Source organism: Gigantopelta aegis, chromosome 1 (assembly GCF_016097555.1).
Source record: "Gigantopelta aegis isolate Gae_Host chromosome 1, Gae_host_genome, whole genome shotgun sequence".
Taxonomy (NCBI): domain Eukaryota; kingdom Metazoa; phylum Mollusca; class Gastropoda; order Neomphalida; family Peltospiridae; genus Gigantopelta; species Gigantopelta aegis.
Genome location: NC_054699.1, coordinates 11,575,207 through 11,595,104, shown reverse-complemented (window position 1 = coordinate 11,595,104; position 19,898 = coordinate 11,575,207).

Below are 19,898 nucleotides of genomic sequence, written 5' to 3'. Positions count from 1 at the left end.
AATTACAAATCTCGGCGATCTATTTCGAGACTGGGCGATTCCGCCTTGTGCAGCAGTTACAGGGGTCGTCTCATAAGAAGAGGCAGTACGTAGCACATACTTTTGCCGTATCCTGTCGACAACACCCCAAATGTATCCTTCAAATTCAAAATGGAATCAATAATGTGTAATTGTTTTGGTTTAATGACGTAATGAAATCCAAATTCATCCAAAACGGCATTAGCCAACTCTTCCATGTTGTAACGAAGGACAACGAAAATCACGAAGGATCACGAAGGATGGCTTACTTAGATGATAACGAGTCATGTAAAAATAATAATAATGAAAACATAAAATAAAACCCTGAAAATGCGTGTTACCCGTAAGGAATTTGATCCTAGTTCATAAAAAAAATACAACTCGAATTATTGCACTTTGCTGAGCATTTACATTCGAGTTTATTTTTATGAACTAGGGTGATCCGTAAGAGTTGACATGTATGGGCCGATGGGATGGAAATTATTATAGTACGAACATAGATATGAAATGAGTTCACGTCCAACTGAGTCGATATAAAATAGTTACCTTGCGATCCGACAACACATACGATTAAATTCCAAACAACAAGAAAGAATCCATTAAGCTTCATGTCTGGTAGCACCGTCGTGACCTTGCTGAAAAGCAGCAGCCAATTCTAGCAGACAGTTATGCTTGACGCTGATTCCAGAAGTCACAAGTGGGACTACCTAAAGATGGGAATACCACTTCATTGCATATCGCCTTTATTTTACACACTAGCACACTAATTAATGTATGCCATGCACAAAACAAAACAATGAAACATGGGGTTGCAGACTGATCAGTTGAAACGAGAGGAAATTGTCGTTAAGGAGACGTAGTCTGTGCCACATTGGCATGGTTCTGTTGAGCCAAATAAATTCCCATTGCCGATAATGTTAACTTTTCTAATATAACTGATATAAGAAATGCTTCTAGACGCATAGGGAGAACGACCATGAAAAAAAAGTGTAACATATTTAATATAACTGCAGGAACGCAGGACTCATATTATGGCATTTAAAACAAAGAATGTTATTTTGTTGTTGTTGTTGTTGTGTGGTGGTGGTGGTGTTGGTGGTGGTGTTTTTGTTGTTGGCTTGCTTTATTTTTATTTTTGTTTTTGTTGTTGTTTTGTTTTTATTTTTGTTTTTGTTATTTGTATATTGGGGGTTTTTTTCGTCCTTTTTTAATTAATTGTTTATTTAATGTATTTATTTATTGTATGCTTGTTTGTGTGTTTGGGTTTTCGTTTATTTATTTGTTTGTATGTTGTTGTTTTTTTTTTGATAGGGGAGCTTCACATTTATCACCTCCTATTTGCAAATAATAATAATAATGTGTATTTATAGCTCAGAGTTTTTTTTGTTTGGGGGGAACCTCTGTCAGGCAACAATGTATTACATTTGTTGGCGGTCTCCAAATTAGCTGTGTACGTCATAATTGGCATACGAACGCTCTTTTGCACCATCCCAGACAGGACATCACATAGCACAAATTGTCTATCAAAGGTCGTGGTATGTGCTGTCCTGTCTGTGGGATGATACATATAAAAGAGTCTTTGCTACTAATGAAACGATGTAGCTGGTTTCCTCCGTAAGACTATATGTCAAAATCAACAATATTTGACACCCAATAGTCGATAATTAATAAACCGATGTGCTCTAGTGGTGTTGTTAAACAAGACAAAATTGTATTAACATATTTCAGCATTTAGTCTATAGAAAGAGAGGGAGCCCACTACCGCCACAAAGGCTACTCTTTTGTAATACGGTCCTATAGACGGAAGGGTACACAACACGGTTTTTTTATGTACCTGTTAGTCACTGAATCAATCGATGACAGTTGATCCTGCGAACCATAGCTCCTCAGTTGAATGCTATATCACTTAAGTTCATACCACCCTCTGGCAAATAAATTCCCAGTCTGGAGTACGACGCGGTAAGACATGTTTGTTTCTCTTGTGCATACTGCACGTGCTTTTGTGTGCTCGACTTGTGAATCCTCCATTTTGTTTTGTTTTTGTCAGCGAGTTTTCTACTGGGATGTATGTGGCCATTGAAAATGATTGAATGTTGGATGGATTCTTTTTTGTGTTCATAATTTTAGCTTCTTTTTTAGTGTGCTTATTTTTTTACTGCTCATAAGTTCATTATATGAAATATTGACCTTCAACTTCTTCTTTTTTCTCGCCTGATACGCGGTCGGTCTAGGATCGATCCCCGTTCGTGGGCCTTTTTGGACTATTTCTCATTACATCCAGTGCACCAGTACGGATATATCAACTGTTGTAGTATGCGTTATCACGGCCTTTGATATACAAATTGTGGTGCACACGCTGGAACGAGAAATAACCCAATCGGCCCACGGATGGGGATCGATCCGAAACCGGCGGCGCATCAAGCCAGAGGCTCGCACAAACCAATTTTTATTCCTAATATATGATACTGGCGATACCGAAGAACACACACACACACACACACACACACACACACACACACACACACACACGCGCGCATCTGTTAATTTCACTTTCCTATTATAGATTTACCAGACACCGCGATTGTTACTCTCATAATGAAATCTGGGTGTTATTTGCATGTTTCAGATCGTCAGAGGTTACGGGGATTTTATATGATCGTCGACCACAAAGGGTGACACTGCTGAGAAGATAACCACGACCCGCTAATACAGTTTAATGTAACATGTAATAAAACCGGACAAGGCATGAACTTCGAAATTCGAAGAATGTGAAGTGTAGATGTTTGGTATTTAAGCTAGGTGAATACTACTTTAGCCTGTAATAACCCATGTCACCCATGTCATAAAACCGATTGGTATTTACTATTATTAGACCTGGTTAATACAGTTTTGCTATCAAAGGGACAATTAAACTCAATACTTTTAAGTCTTCAAAATGTAACTTAATTACGCAATCTTGGAAGATGTTTCATCCAATCAACCAAACGAAGATAAATTGTTAATTAATTCTAGACTGCGTCCATCCAGAAATTGTTCGTTCACGTTTCTAATTGGTCCTAACGTATTGCTACATCTTTAACCAGTTAATATAGACGCCACACCATGTGACATGCATATTTACACGTTTGTCTGATGTCGCTATTCTTTTTGTAATTGACGTCCTAGTGTTACCTAGGACCGTAAATAATTCCTTTTTAATATCTTGGAGGTCGTGGACCAGTTCTTGACACCGATTGACGTTTTTAATGAACGGCCAGACACTCCCGGCTGATCGTAGCAAATCACCGCCCCGCAGCACTTCCTCGCCGCCCCCTACGTACAACACCCTCCGCGTCGCGCGCTGCCACCGCAACCTCCGTCCCGCCACGCAGCGTCCGATGGGCCTCGCTTACCGCCTCCGCCGCCGCCACCTAGCGTTACAATCCGAAACAAACAAAACACCATTTTTGTTTCAATGATTATTTAAGTTTACGTTCTGCGCAGTCATGTTCTATGTTCATTAAAACTTTAATGATGTCTTAAAAGTAAAGCTGAACGTTCAGGGTGTATTTCATCATTCTCTGACATGAAAACAAGTATAAATATGTCAACAACAAAAGTACTAAAGGATACTTGTATGTATGCTTAATAATGTAAATCTCTACTTCACGATGTGATTTGAGCTTCTGGATAACGAACACATGTGTTTCTCAAATAAAATTAATGAATTTGCACGCAAAAATATTTAATCTGTATTTAAAACAGATTTGATAAAGTATGGCGATTATCTTAATTGTTAACGTATGTCTGTAATTGTGTGTGTGTGTGTGTGTGTGTGTGTGTGTGTGTGTGTGTGTGTAAAAGTAAAGTTTGTTTTATTTAACGACGCCACTAGAGCACATTGATTTTTTATCTTATCATCGGCTATTGGACGTCAAACATATGATCATTCTGACAGTTTTTTTTAAGAGGAAACCCGCTGTCGCCACATAGGCTACTCTTTTACAACAGGCAGCAAGGGATCTTTTATTTGCGCTTCCCACAGGCAGGATAGCACAAACCATGGCCTTTGTTGAACCAGTTATGGATCACTGGTCGGTGCAAGTGGTTTACACCTACCCATTGAGCCTTGCGGAGCACTCACTCAGGGTTTGGAGTCGGTATCTGGATTAAACATCCTATGCCTCGACTGGGATCCGAACCCAGTACCTACCAGCCTGTAGACCGATGGCCGAACCACGACGCCACCGAGGCCGGTGTGTGTGTGTGTGTGTGTGTGTGTGTGTGTGTGTGTGTGTGTGTGTGTGTGTGTGTGTGTTTTCTCTTCCCTTCAGAATTGCTTCTGGGTTTCTTTTTTTTAGTTTTTTTTTATCACATTTAGAGTTCAAACGTGAGTGTTTGTATCCGGTTTCAGTCTAACCCTGTACATCATTTCGGAAATTCTTCAAGTGAGCAGGAATTAGGGTCGTACGTCAAGCAGTAATGAATAGCATGAACTTCGACCCGTTCAGCTTATATAAACGTTGTATATAATTACTCCCTTCATTTGAGACCCTCATGTAACGTTTGCACCATAACGCGATCCCGTCCAGATGTTTCAATTGCATGTTGCTTTAATTATTCTCGCGGTAGTGTTCGACAAGTACTGCGATAAACAGTATTAAGCAGTGGATTAAACATGTATTATATGGTTGTACTTAAAGATGTATTGTATCTTGAAAAGTGCGTGTGTGTGTGTGTGTGTGTGTGTGCGCGCGCGCGATGTGTGTGTATAAATATGAATGTATCTTTCTCTTTTTATATCTATTGACTGTATTAAGAAAAATGCCTTTCAGTATTTGTTTTATTTTTGAAAAAAAAAATCAAAAACAACATAACACATATTTCTCTAACATTTGGTATACTGGTTCATTGACCGAAGACCACACCCATTTAGAAGGTGGGACAGATTGCATCAGTTTCAGAACTATTCATGAGGGGTGGCTTTCGTGACGTCACCTGTTTCATCATCTTGCATCATCCACTACTGCGTAGTTTGGCAGCCTTCTTAGATGATGCAATACTGTGATCGATAGTTGAAGTATAGCTACTCTGCATGTGCTTGTGCTAATGTCCCAAACATTAAGTTATATTGTGGTATCTACTATGTGGTATTTTCCAGCTTGCAGAGATGGCTTTTAGAGTACATCTTGTGATAAGTGTGGTCATCGTGAGACTGGATATATTTGTAGCACCGGTCATATGGAAATAAACAAATAAACCCACGTTAACCGTGTTGTCACACATATTCAATGTATAGATAGTTCTCAATCGCCTTATGTGTGTAACTACTGTATGCACTTGAGGTCATATGGAACATGGACAAATAAACCCACGTTAACCATCTTGTCACACATATTCAATGTATAGATAGTTCTCAATCGTCTTATGTGCGTAACTACTGTATGCACTTGAGGTGATATGGAACATAGACAAATAAACCCACGTTAACCGTCTTGTCACACTTATTCAATGTATAGATAGTTCTCAATCGCCTTATGTGCGTCACTACTGTATGCACTTGAGGTGATATTCGCGTTAAGACCGCTTCGTATCACGGGGTCTTGGACTATAATGTGTTTCGTTTCGGTTTTCATTGATCGTTGCTTATCAATTTGTCGTCTGCACTGCGAATGTTTCGTCTTGTAGTGATAGCTATTCGGGTACATATTTTGAGGAGTGTGGTCCTTGCGAGACTGGGTACTGTAATACAATTACAGGACATTGTCAGCGGTGTTCAACAGGGTGGGCGTTACCGAGATGTACAAATAGGTATCACCCGGTTGCATACATGCCACTAAAGGACAACATAAGCTAATAAATTCATGATTGATTCAAAGGATGCATATAAATCCAATGTTCATATTATGTCACTATATTAATTATCGAAAAAGACAGGTAATGGTTCATAATGTTTGGCTCGCGGTTAACACGTCTACTAGCGTGCATTGTTATATTCTAGGACTACGTAAATGGACTGAATAATATAAAATCATAATGAACTGTGGTGTATATGATTCTTGTTTAATATCATTGACATACAATACTACACGAGAGGGATGCACACGTGGTATTTGGGAATTGGCGGGAATGTTTTATCTAAGTGGAGTTACCTCCCTGTTATAATAAAAATGTCCAAAGTTCAAGATGTAATTCGAGAGAACATGTTATTTTAAAAACTAAAATCGAGCGAACATCAATATTAATTTTAGTTTTTGTGATGCCTGTTTTCAACAAAATATGTATCCAGATTAGATATCAAGTTTGTTTTGTTTGAGTACATCGAATTATTAGTCATTGGCTATTGAATTAGATGTGAAACATTTAATAATTTTGACATACAGTTTTAGATAAAATTGTGCAAATATATTGGTATCTCATTCCCGCAGTAAATGTTTTCAATGCAAGTGATGTCAAATAGTAAATGTTGAAATCGTATTAGAATATATTGGTTATATCTAATGTTAATGCAGCTCTATTTTCAAATGATGGATTAAGTGTAGATGTCCAAATAGACCCATGAGTAATAGGTGAGGGATCACACTGCTATAATGATTAAATACATATGGCCAAGTACCATCTCCCAATAGTGCGACCTGTAAACCGAATAACAACAAACACACACACACACACACACACACACACACACACACACACACACACGCACGCACGCGCGCGCGTGTGCACGCGCGCACATACACACACACAACCAAGATATTTTTAAACGAATAATACCAATAGTAATACTGATGATGATGATGATGATGATGATGATAATAATAAAAAAAAACAATAAAAAAAAACAACGAAAAAACCCCGAAAGCCAAACAGAAAACAAATAAAACCAAAAAACAACAAAAAACAACAAAAAAAAAATAAAAAAACAAAAACAAAAAAACAACCCACACCGTCAAAAGTAATACCCAAACAAGCCCCACATAAAAACAACAACCCCCCAAAACAACAACAACAACAAACCCCAAACAACGATGTCATGTCGTGTATGTGGGAATGTCCCTTACTGCTGATGGAAAGGTTTAGATGGGTTCCTTTAACACCCTGTAGCAGATGATTCACAACACAAAACAACACAACCACAACCACAACCACAACCATAACGAAACCAAACCAAACCAAAACAGCTAAACACAACACAACACAACCACAACAAAAAACCCACCACCACCACAACCACAACAACAACAACAACAACAATAATAATAATATAATAAAATAAAATAAATTAAAACCAAGAGTCCCACAAAACGACACAACCCCAGCCACAACCATAACGAAACCAAAACAAAACAACACAACACAACACAACCACAACACAAAACACCACCACCACCACCACCACCACCACAACCACCACCACAACAACAACACAACAATAATAATAATAAAATAAATTAAATTAAAACCAAGAGTCCCATAGGCCTAAACGGTCATCTGAGTAAATGGTTGACCCCATCTACTAAACTCTCGGAATGCAAGATACCTATTGTCCTTTGGGATGGAGGTGGGTTTGTATTATCACCAAATTCATTATTCTGGTTCCCCATGGTCCAAATGTATATGGAAATGGTCTAATAGTAATAAAATTATAGTTTAAATCCATAATCATTTCCGTATACAACTCAATAAACTTCACCCCTCCTCGTGCACAAGCATGGAACTCAACAATAATTACATTATAACACTAATTACATTAGCAAATTAGATAAACCATCTGTTGATGTTTACATATAGAAAGAATATTTTGCTATAGTATTACTGTAGAGAAGAAGAATTATTTTAAATTGTGCTTCATTTTCTCTTTTTGAGTTTCGCCCTCAATGATAAGTGGTTGGATATTTAATATATTTTATACACTGCTGCATTTGAAGTGTGTAATCAAATAGACATTGTGGGTGTCTGGTAAGATATATTTATTTGTAATAGTATTTTATATTGATATTCGGATATAGTGATATAATTAGTTTACCTTAATTGCGAGTTTATATTATGCATGTGCGCGGAAGTGTGAAAGGTAGTATGTGTGATAGTTAGGAATGTTTGTATTATATTGTATATGTTTATCAAATACAATAAAACATTGGAACCACAAGAAGTGTTGTCATTATATAAGCCCCGGGTTACACACACACACACACACACACACACACACACACACACACACACACACACACACACACACACACATAATTAAACATACATGTTCATACATATGGACGCCCCCACCCCCTACTTATATATGTGTGTGTGTGTGTGTGTGTGTGTGTGTGTGTGTGTGTGTGTGTGTGTGTGTGCGCGCGCGTGTGTGTGTGTGTGTGTGTTTTATGGGCATGTATTTCAAAGCATACGTTTTACATTTTACAAGAAAAAAATAATACTGTTGGATCGCAAGATTTCGCAAATGTATAGTCCGAAAAGTAGATCGGATAACATTCGGATGTTCGGTTCCTTTGAAGCTGTTAACTGTACGACTGTGTATTGAACTTGCTTGGGGTGGGGAGGGGATTCAGTCGGTTAAGTGCTCGCTTGATGTGCTTGCGTCGCAGGATCGAACCACCTCGGTGGACCCATTCAGTTGATTGTTTTTTCTCTCGTTCTAACCAGTGCACCACAACTGGACAAAGGCTGTGGTATATGTTTTCCTGTCTGTGGGAAAGTGCATATAAAAGATCTCTTGCTGCATTAGAAAAAAACCTGTAGCGGCTTTCCTCGAATGACGATTCAGAATTACCAAATGTTTGACATCCAATAGCCGATGATTAGTTAATCGATCTGCACCAGTGGTGTTGTGAAGAAAAAAAACTTTGTTTGAACTTGCTGGTTTAATTATGTCTGTTTTATAGCTAGTATCATCTACAGAACTATGTTCAGATGCACGTTGCGTGTGGAGAAATGGCGTACATTGATTGGAGTAAACTGTCCACGATGTATCAGCCGACATAATTGGTATGTATACATATGGACGTGTCACTGAACCTTAATTGATATAAGTGTTGCAAACGTTAGCGGAGTAGGTCGCCCCCCTACTTAAATCCGCCAATGAATATAAGCGTGGCAATCAAAAGGAATGAACAGTTGACGCAAATGTATCGTGTCTGGATTACCATCGGCGAGGATTTATCCATGATTTGTCTCCAGGGTCCCATTTCTGATGAAACTAGGACAATTAGCGCGAATAAAACATATTTGGGATAATTGTTATTTTAGGTCATTGCATTAAAGCAAAATGCCACTGTTATATTATATTTATTAGAACAGAGATAGAGAGAGAGAGAGAGAGAGAGAGAGAGAGAGAGAGAGAGAGAGAGAGAGAGAGAGAGAGAGAGAGAGAGAGAGAGAGAGAGAGAGAGGGGGGGGGGGGGGGGGGGGGGTAGGTGTGTGTGCTATTACAGGTGTGTTTTTTCTTCCGGTATTGTCAATGTCATATATTAGAAACAAAAAAACACATTATTATCCGAACCCCTTTAAAACGTCTTGGTAATGCCCCAGACAAACACCAACAAATAAAGCTTTGGAGAGGGTTCGAGTGCGATACCACGGTTTTGTCACGAGAGGGTCACATTATTGTAAAATGGGCAATTTGAATTTGTCGAAGGACAATAATCGTCCTGGTGACACCAATTAAGTTTATATTCGAACCTCCCTCAAATCAGACCACGCTACTTTCATGCGTTGCTTGTATACGATTAACGTACTTCCACCAAACTTTGATATAAATCTACAATCTTTAAATCAGGTTGAATTATCATACATACTGGTTTTGCATTCTCAAGACGTAACCACAGAGGTCATAAATACTGAAAATGCACCAATACATTTTGTATTTATTTTATTAAAATACTATATTTCTTATCTTTTGTAAATTATATCCCTTCTTCAGGTTTGTTACTCAGGCTACCGATGTAGTGTGTGTGTGTGTGTGTGTGTGTGAGAGAGAGAGAGAGAGAGAGAGAGAGAGAGAGAGAGAGAGAGAGAGAGAGAGAGAGAGAGAGAGAGAGAGAGAGAGAGAGAGAGAGAGAGAGAGAGAGAGGTAGAGGTCGGCCTTTGAGAGGTTTACTAACTGAGGGCACGTGTTGGGATGGGCCACTATCTCTTTCTTTGGCAGTCTATCCTATAGTCCGTCCCATCATCCTACAAAACAGATATGTATATATAATTTCAGCTTGAACTGAGGTAAGAAGAAAAGTAAAAGTGTTTTGGAAATAATAAAAACTAAAACAACGTTATTTCTGTGTGCAATTTAAAAAAAAACAAATAAGCATGTAGTAAATGTCATAGTATAAACAGGCGTTCCCTGTGGGAAGGACTACAGATTACTAGAAGTGCAAATTATAGATATTTGCCCGCCCATTTACGCACGTATACTCTAGTAGCGTGATAATGATAAATTCCATCACTGATATATAATTTATTGAAATTGCAACGTAAATAATGTCACCACATTTCAAGGAAAACTGCATAAAATAAGATTTGTTATTTTATTCTTTAGTCTGTAGCCATATAACAAATTAGACGCTATGCAGTGGTATGTGACTTTAATGGCATCGTATATTAATAACACATTAATTTGCATGTGGTAATAACACATATTATAGTCAATTGTGTTTTTTTTTTTTTTTTTTTTTTTTTTTTTTTATGAACAGTACGTGAATCTATTTAGACGTTGCTTGTGGTAATACTGATGTTCATTTTATCTGTCGCTTATGTACTGTACACAGTATACAGTAAGACGAAATGGTATTGTCTTCCTTTTAATTCGTAGTACAAATTGAACAGATTGTGTTAGTTCTGGACTGTGTTATGTTTCCTATTTGTTTTGAAATTGATTATGTGCAGATAGCTGGGATATACATAATGATTAATTCTGTAGGTCACACCATATTCTTATATTATTTTATAAAAACCCATAAAAACACAACAACAAACAACAACAACTTGAAAAGTCACTTATCAGTTTTTAACAGAGTTTGACCATTGTTTACAATATGTACAATGTTAACATTGTTTGACCAATATTGACAATATATACACATGTTTAGGTCTCTCTACACAGATGACGTCCAGGTGAGAGTTCATTGATGACGGTCCACTATAGTTCCTAATCGTGACACAGGTTATGGTTCACATATTCACTTCGAGGAAATGTTGAAGAATTAAAACAATGTGCATGTTTAATGGTAAGCCTTCTGGTTGTGTTTTGCCCATGCTATTTTGTATTTTGTGCATTGACTTTTTGGACAAGGGTGTATAGCGCAAGAAACAGCCGGGATGAATCGGTTAATGAACCACCTGTTTCGTCCGGTATTATAGCCAGATGCGGTCATATAGCAGAAAACTGAGATGGAAATGATCTCAATTTTGGAGTGAAAATAAATGCTTCTATAATGTATGTTCGCAATGGTGTATGTTATTAGTGCCAACGATAGCCCGTTCAATTGGCAATCTTCATTTGAAGTTGAGCAATTTAACATGGGTTTCAATGGCAGATGACATCTGTGTGGTGAGACCTTATAGTGTTGACCAAACTTTACAATATGTACAAAGTTAACAATGTTGACCAAACTTTACAATATGTAGAACGTTAACAGTGTTGACACATATTTACACTATGTAGAAAGTTAACAAGGTTGTTCACCATTATTTACAATATGTCCAATGTTTACATTGTTTGACCAAAATGTACAATATATACAAAGTTAACAATGTTGACAAAATTTGCAATATGCACAAAGTTAACAATGTTGATCAATATTTATATATATACAAAGTTAACAGTATTGATCAATAATTACAATATGTGCAAAGTTAACAGCGTTGTCCAATATTTACAATACGTAAAAAAGTTTAAAATATTGACCAATATTTACAATATGTTCTGCCTAATATATATTATAGCTTCATGACAAACATAAATGTACACGATAGCTTATGTGTAATACCGTAGGTAGTCTACTAGGTGTTTCTTAGGAAGGACGATATACACCATGGGACTCTGGGTCACTGGAGGGACGTGGATATCCTGATAGTTTCACAGACGCAAGGCAATAAAAGAACCCATTGACATTCTTTTAAACGACAGAGTCCAGATAGTTATGTTCAAGTTTTGAAGGTTGCATTTTTGATTTTTGATCAAGCTAATAACTGAACACGAAATCCATTGGTAGCAATATTTTCTGACCACTATCATGTCAGTCATCTTGATATGCAAAATGACCGTCATTTTCATATATTTTCTTTATATATCTCCAATCCCATTTAACATATAAATATATTTTTGGGGGTCTATTAAAACATTTTATGTCAGTGAATTCAAAGATATTGTTTTATTATTCTTCTGGGCCCGTGCTTATAAAACTTAAAGTCTAGACTTTAATAAAGTCCAGACTTTAACGTAATGCTATTTGAATGGCGTTGCCATGACGTTAAAGTCTGGACTTTATTAAAGTCTAGACTTTAAGGTTTATAAGCACGGGGCCTGATCATCGCAACCATCGTGATTTTTTTCTCTCTCTATCTTTACTCCCACTTAACACAGAACAATATTTTTGATCTTGGTTAACATATATGCTCTCAGTCGATTATTTTGTAAAAAAGATAATTGTTGCCTGATCTTGGCAGCCATCTTGAAAATCATAATGACTCTCATTTTAATATATTTGTCAAATATCTCAACTCCCAGTTAACAGGAAATCACAATTTATTTTTCTATGCACATTTCTGTCGTTCATGAATTGGATGGATTCATTTATATGGTCATTCAGTTATGGCAACCATCTTAAAATTCAAAATGGCTACCACGTCAGATTAATGTAGAAACACTGTTTTGTTGTCTATGTACGTTTCAGTAGTCAATGAATCTAATAGTTTAGATTAATAGTCATCCAGTCATGGCAAACGTCGTAAAAGTTAAAATGCCTGTCATATGGCAATTTAAAATGACAATTAAATTAATCATTTGGTAAATCATATTTATAAATACAAGTTTGTGTTCCTAAGTACATTTTTAGGTCAAATAATTAAAATGTTGCAATATTAATGAGTTATATGTTCTATATTTTAATCTCATGAAATAAAGGAAGATACCTATTGTAAATAATAATCCATAATAGCATAGTAGACATCTACTTCATCTGTCATAGTATGCTTACGCTAAAGGTACTGAAAATTTACTGACACCAGTTGCATCTGATCAACTAAAAAATTACAGACACAAATAGACCAACCCCGAAGACCCAACCAAGTATGCATGGATTAAGGATATCTGGATGTAGCCTGGAATCCTGACCTCAGGTATTTGCTTGGATATGTTGCCTTTGGGTATGCTGTTTCCATGTCCCAGCGATATGTGGCAGTGTTTCTACACTTTGGTTTGGTGATGGCTTCTTGAACTTCTTTCATCTCAAGAGCAGCTGCATCAGTTGTGCTTGGTTCCATGCTGTAAAATCTTCACATTTGCACTGACCTCTGTCTATGGTTCATAGCCGATTCCAAGCTGGCATCAGTGTTATCCGTGGAGCTTTTGTGGATATATTGAATTCTCTTTACTAATGTTCACCAATGTGTTCTTTTGAGTCCATCTCTAGACACAGTTCATTATAAAATGGTTGCAGGTTGATCTGCTTGTGATCTAGGCCTACGGTGAATCTACCTCGTGATGAAAACCCAACAGTCTTGTGTCTCTGATGCTGAAATCCACCTCATTTCCTGGCAGGATTACTTCAGGTGTTTGAGGAATCATGAGCATGTCTGCTCCTGTTTGTTTGTACTGACACCTGTGGTAAGATGTCATTTTGGTACATTTCAGAGAACATCTTTTATTGAGTCTGTATAAACTTATCTGCCAGATGTATTATGAGATGAACATGTGTATATCTATGTCATTGGTAGGTAGCATCCTGGACATACAAGTGATCCCCACTACCTAGGCCAACATTTTCGAAGTTAGCGTAGCACTACGATATCGTAAAACCGACGTAGGCTTTGACGCATGTTACTGTCACATCATGGCCTTTGACAGCTTTACAATATCGTAGCACTAAAATAGCTTCGAAAATAGGCAGCCTTGTTCGTGGAACTATCTAATGTCATATTGTATAAATATTGTTCTGTGGTAAAGATAAAGTAAATCAATGGATTCAGGACGTGCTTGTGATCGCTGACACCATATCTGGCAGATATGCAGTGAACTTCTACAGCAGACACAGACTGTTGGGTTATGATCCTGGGAAGATTACACACATGGGTCCCAATACATAATTATAGGCACAGGCGTAAATCACAACCAGATCAACATAGAACTAATTCATAATGAACTGAGTTCAGAAAGAAATCTTAACAGTAGAAGGTTTTCATACAGTAACTGGGCGTGACACAAAGGGACACATTGGTGGAAATGGCAAAAAACAGATCATTAGATGTCTTTGGGATATATCCACCCTCTATATCTGTAGCTCTTCGCCAGTTTGGAATTGATGATGAACCGTACACAGAGGACAGTAAAAATTTGAATATTTTACTGCATAGTTCTAAACTCAAGGGTCATTTGTACAACTATTGCAGCTATTCTGAGAGGAAAGAAGCCAGCCATCACCAATCCAACGTGTGTAAACATTGCCACATATTACCTCTGGGGTAGCATACCCAAAGAGCAGATCCACAAGAAAATATTCCAGCTCAAGATCCATGGTTAGGTGAATGAGAATAATATATATTGGAGGTGCAATCTGTACCAAAGACTGTGACAGAACTGATCAGATGCAACTATGGTACATGCAAATGTTCAGGTAGATGAACCTGTCAGGAACACAACCTGCAATGTACAAAACACTACACTTGCTACTGGTGATGGTCGCTGCCATCACAAAGTAGATACCCAATCAGGGAAAGAAATTAGTTTGAGACAATTTTCAGATATGAAGAACATTTGAAATTATCAAAAAGTGGTCAATTTAAACAACATTTTATTAGCCAGATATTAAATGTTGTAGCCACTTTGTATACAAAACGTAGCAATTGTCAAATTGTGAATTACTGTTTACAATTAGTAAGTTCCTCTATTTGATTAGTTTAATATCTAAAACATGAAAATAATTAGTAATGGAATATTTTAATTAGTTCATGTAAAATGTGTGTGGACGAAGAGGAAAATTATTTGGCAATTTTGAATTTCGAAGATGATTATAAACATGTCACCAATTAATTCATTGACCCTAGCAATGTACATAGAAAACTAAATAGTGTTTCTAAGTCATACGTTAAGATATACGAAACATACACTCAAATGGTGCCCATTTTGAATCTCAAGATGATTGTCATGATTGGAGGACTAAAAATGTCACCAATAAATTCATGACCACAGAAATGTATATAGACAAATAATATTGTATTTCTATGTTAATCAGGAGTTGCTAAAAATGGAAAATATATATTGGTGGCCATTTTGATTTTCGAGATGACTGCCTAGGTCAGACAACAATTTTCTATTTGTACACATTTATTCACTGAGCTGATAAATGTAACGATATATCGAAATTGTTGTTGATGGTCAAGTGACGGGTATTTTGAATTTTAAGATGGCGGGTATGTCCAAATGGCTAAACAAAATGTTCTCAGCGAGTTCATTGACTTTTAAAAAAATGCAAATAGACACACATATTCTATTTATATGTTAACAGGGAATACAAATATATGTAAATTACCCTAAAATTACCCTAAAATGATGACTATTTTTAACTTCAAGATCACTCTCATGATCAAATGACCGACACAAATGCTACCAATGTATTTTTAATTCTGGATAGTCTTAAGAATAATACGAAATACATTCTACTAACTTAAGCAAAAAAAGAAAAAAAAAAAAAAAGAAGAAAAAAAAAGAAGCAAATTTGCATAACTCCCTGGACTAACACCTGACCTGATACACATTGTGAGCCATTCTTATTTTGGTGTATAAACGTACGATTATTTCACCACTTAGTAAATATAAGAGATGAAACGATTGATCAAAATAGATTACTATAGATGTTTAAGGACAACCTAGAACGAAACATACATTGGCTACTGGGGGTCGAACTATGGTAAATGCAAAAACAAAAAAACTACAAAACAAAAAACAACAACAGAAAACCCCCAACAAAACAACAAAACAAAAACAAAAACAAAACCAAACCAAAACAAAAGAAAAAGAGAAAAAGAAAAGAAGAAAGATGAAACGAAGGTCGTCTGACGAATAGCAGTCGAATATTTTACATATATTGTTTTTCCTGGTAAAAAAATATGTTCCATCTACATAGGAATCCTTCACGTTATGTGTCCAATTAACACTAGTTTCACATTTCTATTTGTATTCACACATTTGTTTCGTTAACATCAATGTTTTCGGCTTCACTCTGTTTCATAATTCACACGATCTTAGATAATAGTAGCACTGGCATAAGTAAACATGATATTTAATTGATCCAGCTTGTCTTTGATATTCCATAATGCGTTTGTAGATCATTAACACTTTAAGCTAATAGAAATGACGATTAAATAAGATTTTATCAAAATCATTCTCATAGAAAAATGATTGGCTTGTTATTTCACAAACGTTTGCCGAAAGATGCATCGATATTACAATATTGACAATATTGTAGAACACATATTGCTCATGCCATACCATGGAATATTAAAATCCATATGTCACAGTTACACGTGCATATGCTCTTCAAAATAACTAATAATTATCAACATTACATAACTAAATGCATATCAGTACTTATTTAATAGTGTATAATTGCTTCTAGCCAGGCCATGATTAGGTGCAGATGTATAGCTAAATGTTGTGAACAGATTGGCTAAACGAGAATTTACTGGTATTATATACCAGTTATTTTTTCATAGACATTCTGTGAAGTCGTATCTGTCGAAGTATCAAATGTTTCATATACATTCATTTGAATATCTTGCTCTGCATTAACGTAACCACTCTCGTTGCCACCATCTTGTGGATTCTGATCACGTGACTGAGTTGAGGTACTATGGCTTCCCTGTCGAGGACACTCTAGTGTGTTAGTGACATTGTCAGCTTCATTACCGGAATCAATGTTTTGTGCTCCAACATCTTCGTATTCTCGATCATTTGTGTGGTTCGCATTCCTTTTAAAGCCGTCTCGTTCACCATGTGTCTGTCTCGCTTTTAGGCGTCTAATATACCTGCAATATATGCTTATTCTTTGGTACACTTATTTGATAGGTGTGTATGATTATTTTAGTATTAATTTACTAAATATTGATATTAATTTTCGAAAGTGAATTTCAAAAGTTACTGTGGTAAGACAAAATTTAAATTACCTACCAGAAAACCTTTGGTGTTGCATGCAGTGTGAACCTATGTGTTCAATATATTAAAATGCATAATTAATTTACTAAATGTATACATTAATTTCATAGGTGTTTTTGTGTGTGTGTGTGTGTGTGTGTGTGTGTGTGTGTGTGTGTGTGTGTGTGTTTTGGGGGGGGTTTGTTTTCGTTTTTTATTAGGGCGGTGGGGTGTGGGGGGGGGGGGGATAGAGATATCAAACGTTACTGGTGTGGAATCGAATTTAAATAGCTTCCAAAAACGGTTGATGCAATGTGAGCCTATATATTCAATATATTCAAATCTTTCCATCAAACAAACCGTCTAAACTATTTCTCCACACAGTGCTTATGGGATATGCTCTTAAAATAAATTTGTTAGGTTTGAATGTTGCAATGACAACTATACGAAATTTGACTTCTATGTCGATATTACTATAAAGGCAGATATGTGTCTATACATTGAAATACATTATCAATTGGCTTGTTAATGCTCAGTTTTGCTTTCCCATCATGCATCTCTAATTTCACCAAACACAAATATATAGATATTTTTTACAAATTCGTGTGCGTCTATTATCAATTACGCTTGTCACCTGTCACTATACACATTTGCATTCCTTTGTTTTTATTTTTGAAGAGCAACAGTGATGTTTGATGTTTTCGTTCAATTCATTGATTACAGAATGAATAAGTCAAATTAAAAAATCAGCTATATACGTACCATACTGAAACAATGGCGCCCATAACAAGGAAAGCCATAGATAGTCCTGTCGCAATGGCTAGACCTGTGTTTATAGTGCCAGCCTTGTTATCGTGTGTATCTGACTCAACTGGAATATGCAAAATATTCAGAATTTTGAAAAGGAAAATATCATATCTGTATACGAAAGGTCGAATATCTGCCAAGAAGGTACACTTTTTCCTTCGTTGACAAAATATAAATGTGCAGTGTCTTTGTCATTTAAAGTTACAGCAAATCAGAAAGATAATTTGTTTTGATATACAATGCCCCTAGTGAAATGTAGTCAATTGCTGATATGATACCAGCGACGTTGCCAGATTTCACATAGTTGCTTCAAACGATGTATTTGTATTGTGGGGGCTTATTTAATACATGGTATATTTACATACGTTTCTCTGTACAGCCAGTCTCAGGTTTAGTAAACCCAGCAGCACATCCACCAAGACAAGATCCAGTCAAACGATCACATTGTTTGTCCCTGCAGTTGTCGCAAGTCTGATTACAGTGTTCTCCGTATTTCCCCTCAACACATTCTGTGTAAAATACAATTCTTCTGATAGCAGATGAAATGTTTTTTTATTATTACACTCGCAAAAACATACAATTTCTACTAAAATGTATTTGCAAAGGAAGGTGACATTAGTCACATTTCGTTTTATAAACGTCAAATTCATACCTCGTTGAATTGTGTATCAATGTAACACTGTGTTCTTCCTTTTGTTTAAAATGCTTTATTGACATGTTGGATTTAACTGCATAAAGACACAAGACATTAGCAAAAACACTTAATATATGCGAAAATAAATCATTATTCATTCATTTATATATTGTTTCAGATTGCTGCCTAATTTGTAACTATATCCTGGCGGAAACAACATATTAATATTGCTTACTATAAAGCAAATAACAGTTACATTACATCTAGGTACATGGGCATAGAGCTAAGCTGATTGCGACCACAATGTTCACTCATAAAAACATACTCTAAATATTTACATGACGTGAGAAAAATTATATATATATATATATATATATATATATATATATACATATGTGTGTGTTTGTGCGCGTCTGTGTGTTTGTGTTGGTTTTATCCTATTGATAACATACATGATTATATTTTCATTATAATGCCATACAACTTGAGGTAACTTACTATCGCACGCTGTTCCAGTCCACCCATCTGGACAAGCTGTACACTGACCTCCTCTCTTGTTACAAATCTCAGTCCTGTCTCTACAGTTGCAAGTCTTGTTGCATGTTATACTATACCAAAAGTCTGCACATACTGTTCAAAGCATGATAATAAATATCACCAACAATTAGCATACATTCACGTACACTTTCATACAAAAAACCACACACACACAACACTGTGTACTAGTATATAATATGGATGGTCTAATGACATGTTATGCCACTGTGACCAAACTCTAAAACGGCAAAGATAATATCTTAATAGCCACGTTTATATACTGTTGTTAAAACAGCTGTATCCCCCCACGTTATTTTGTAATACAAAGTGTTATTTGTAAATACATATTTATCAAACAATAATCAGCAGAAATGCCATATATTTATAAAAAAAAAAAAGAAAACAACATCAACAGAAGGCTGGTACAGCAAACACTTTTATCAAAAGAACATTTTTGCTAGCTGTGAAACATGCTTCACTGGTTTGTGATATGGTTGTCTTGATCAACTCAGTCATTTATTTCCGTAGTTACTATAACAACTACCTATAAGTGCACAAACAGTATAT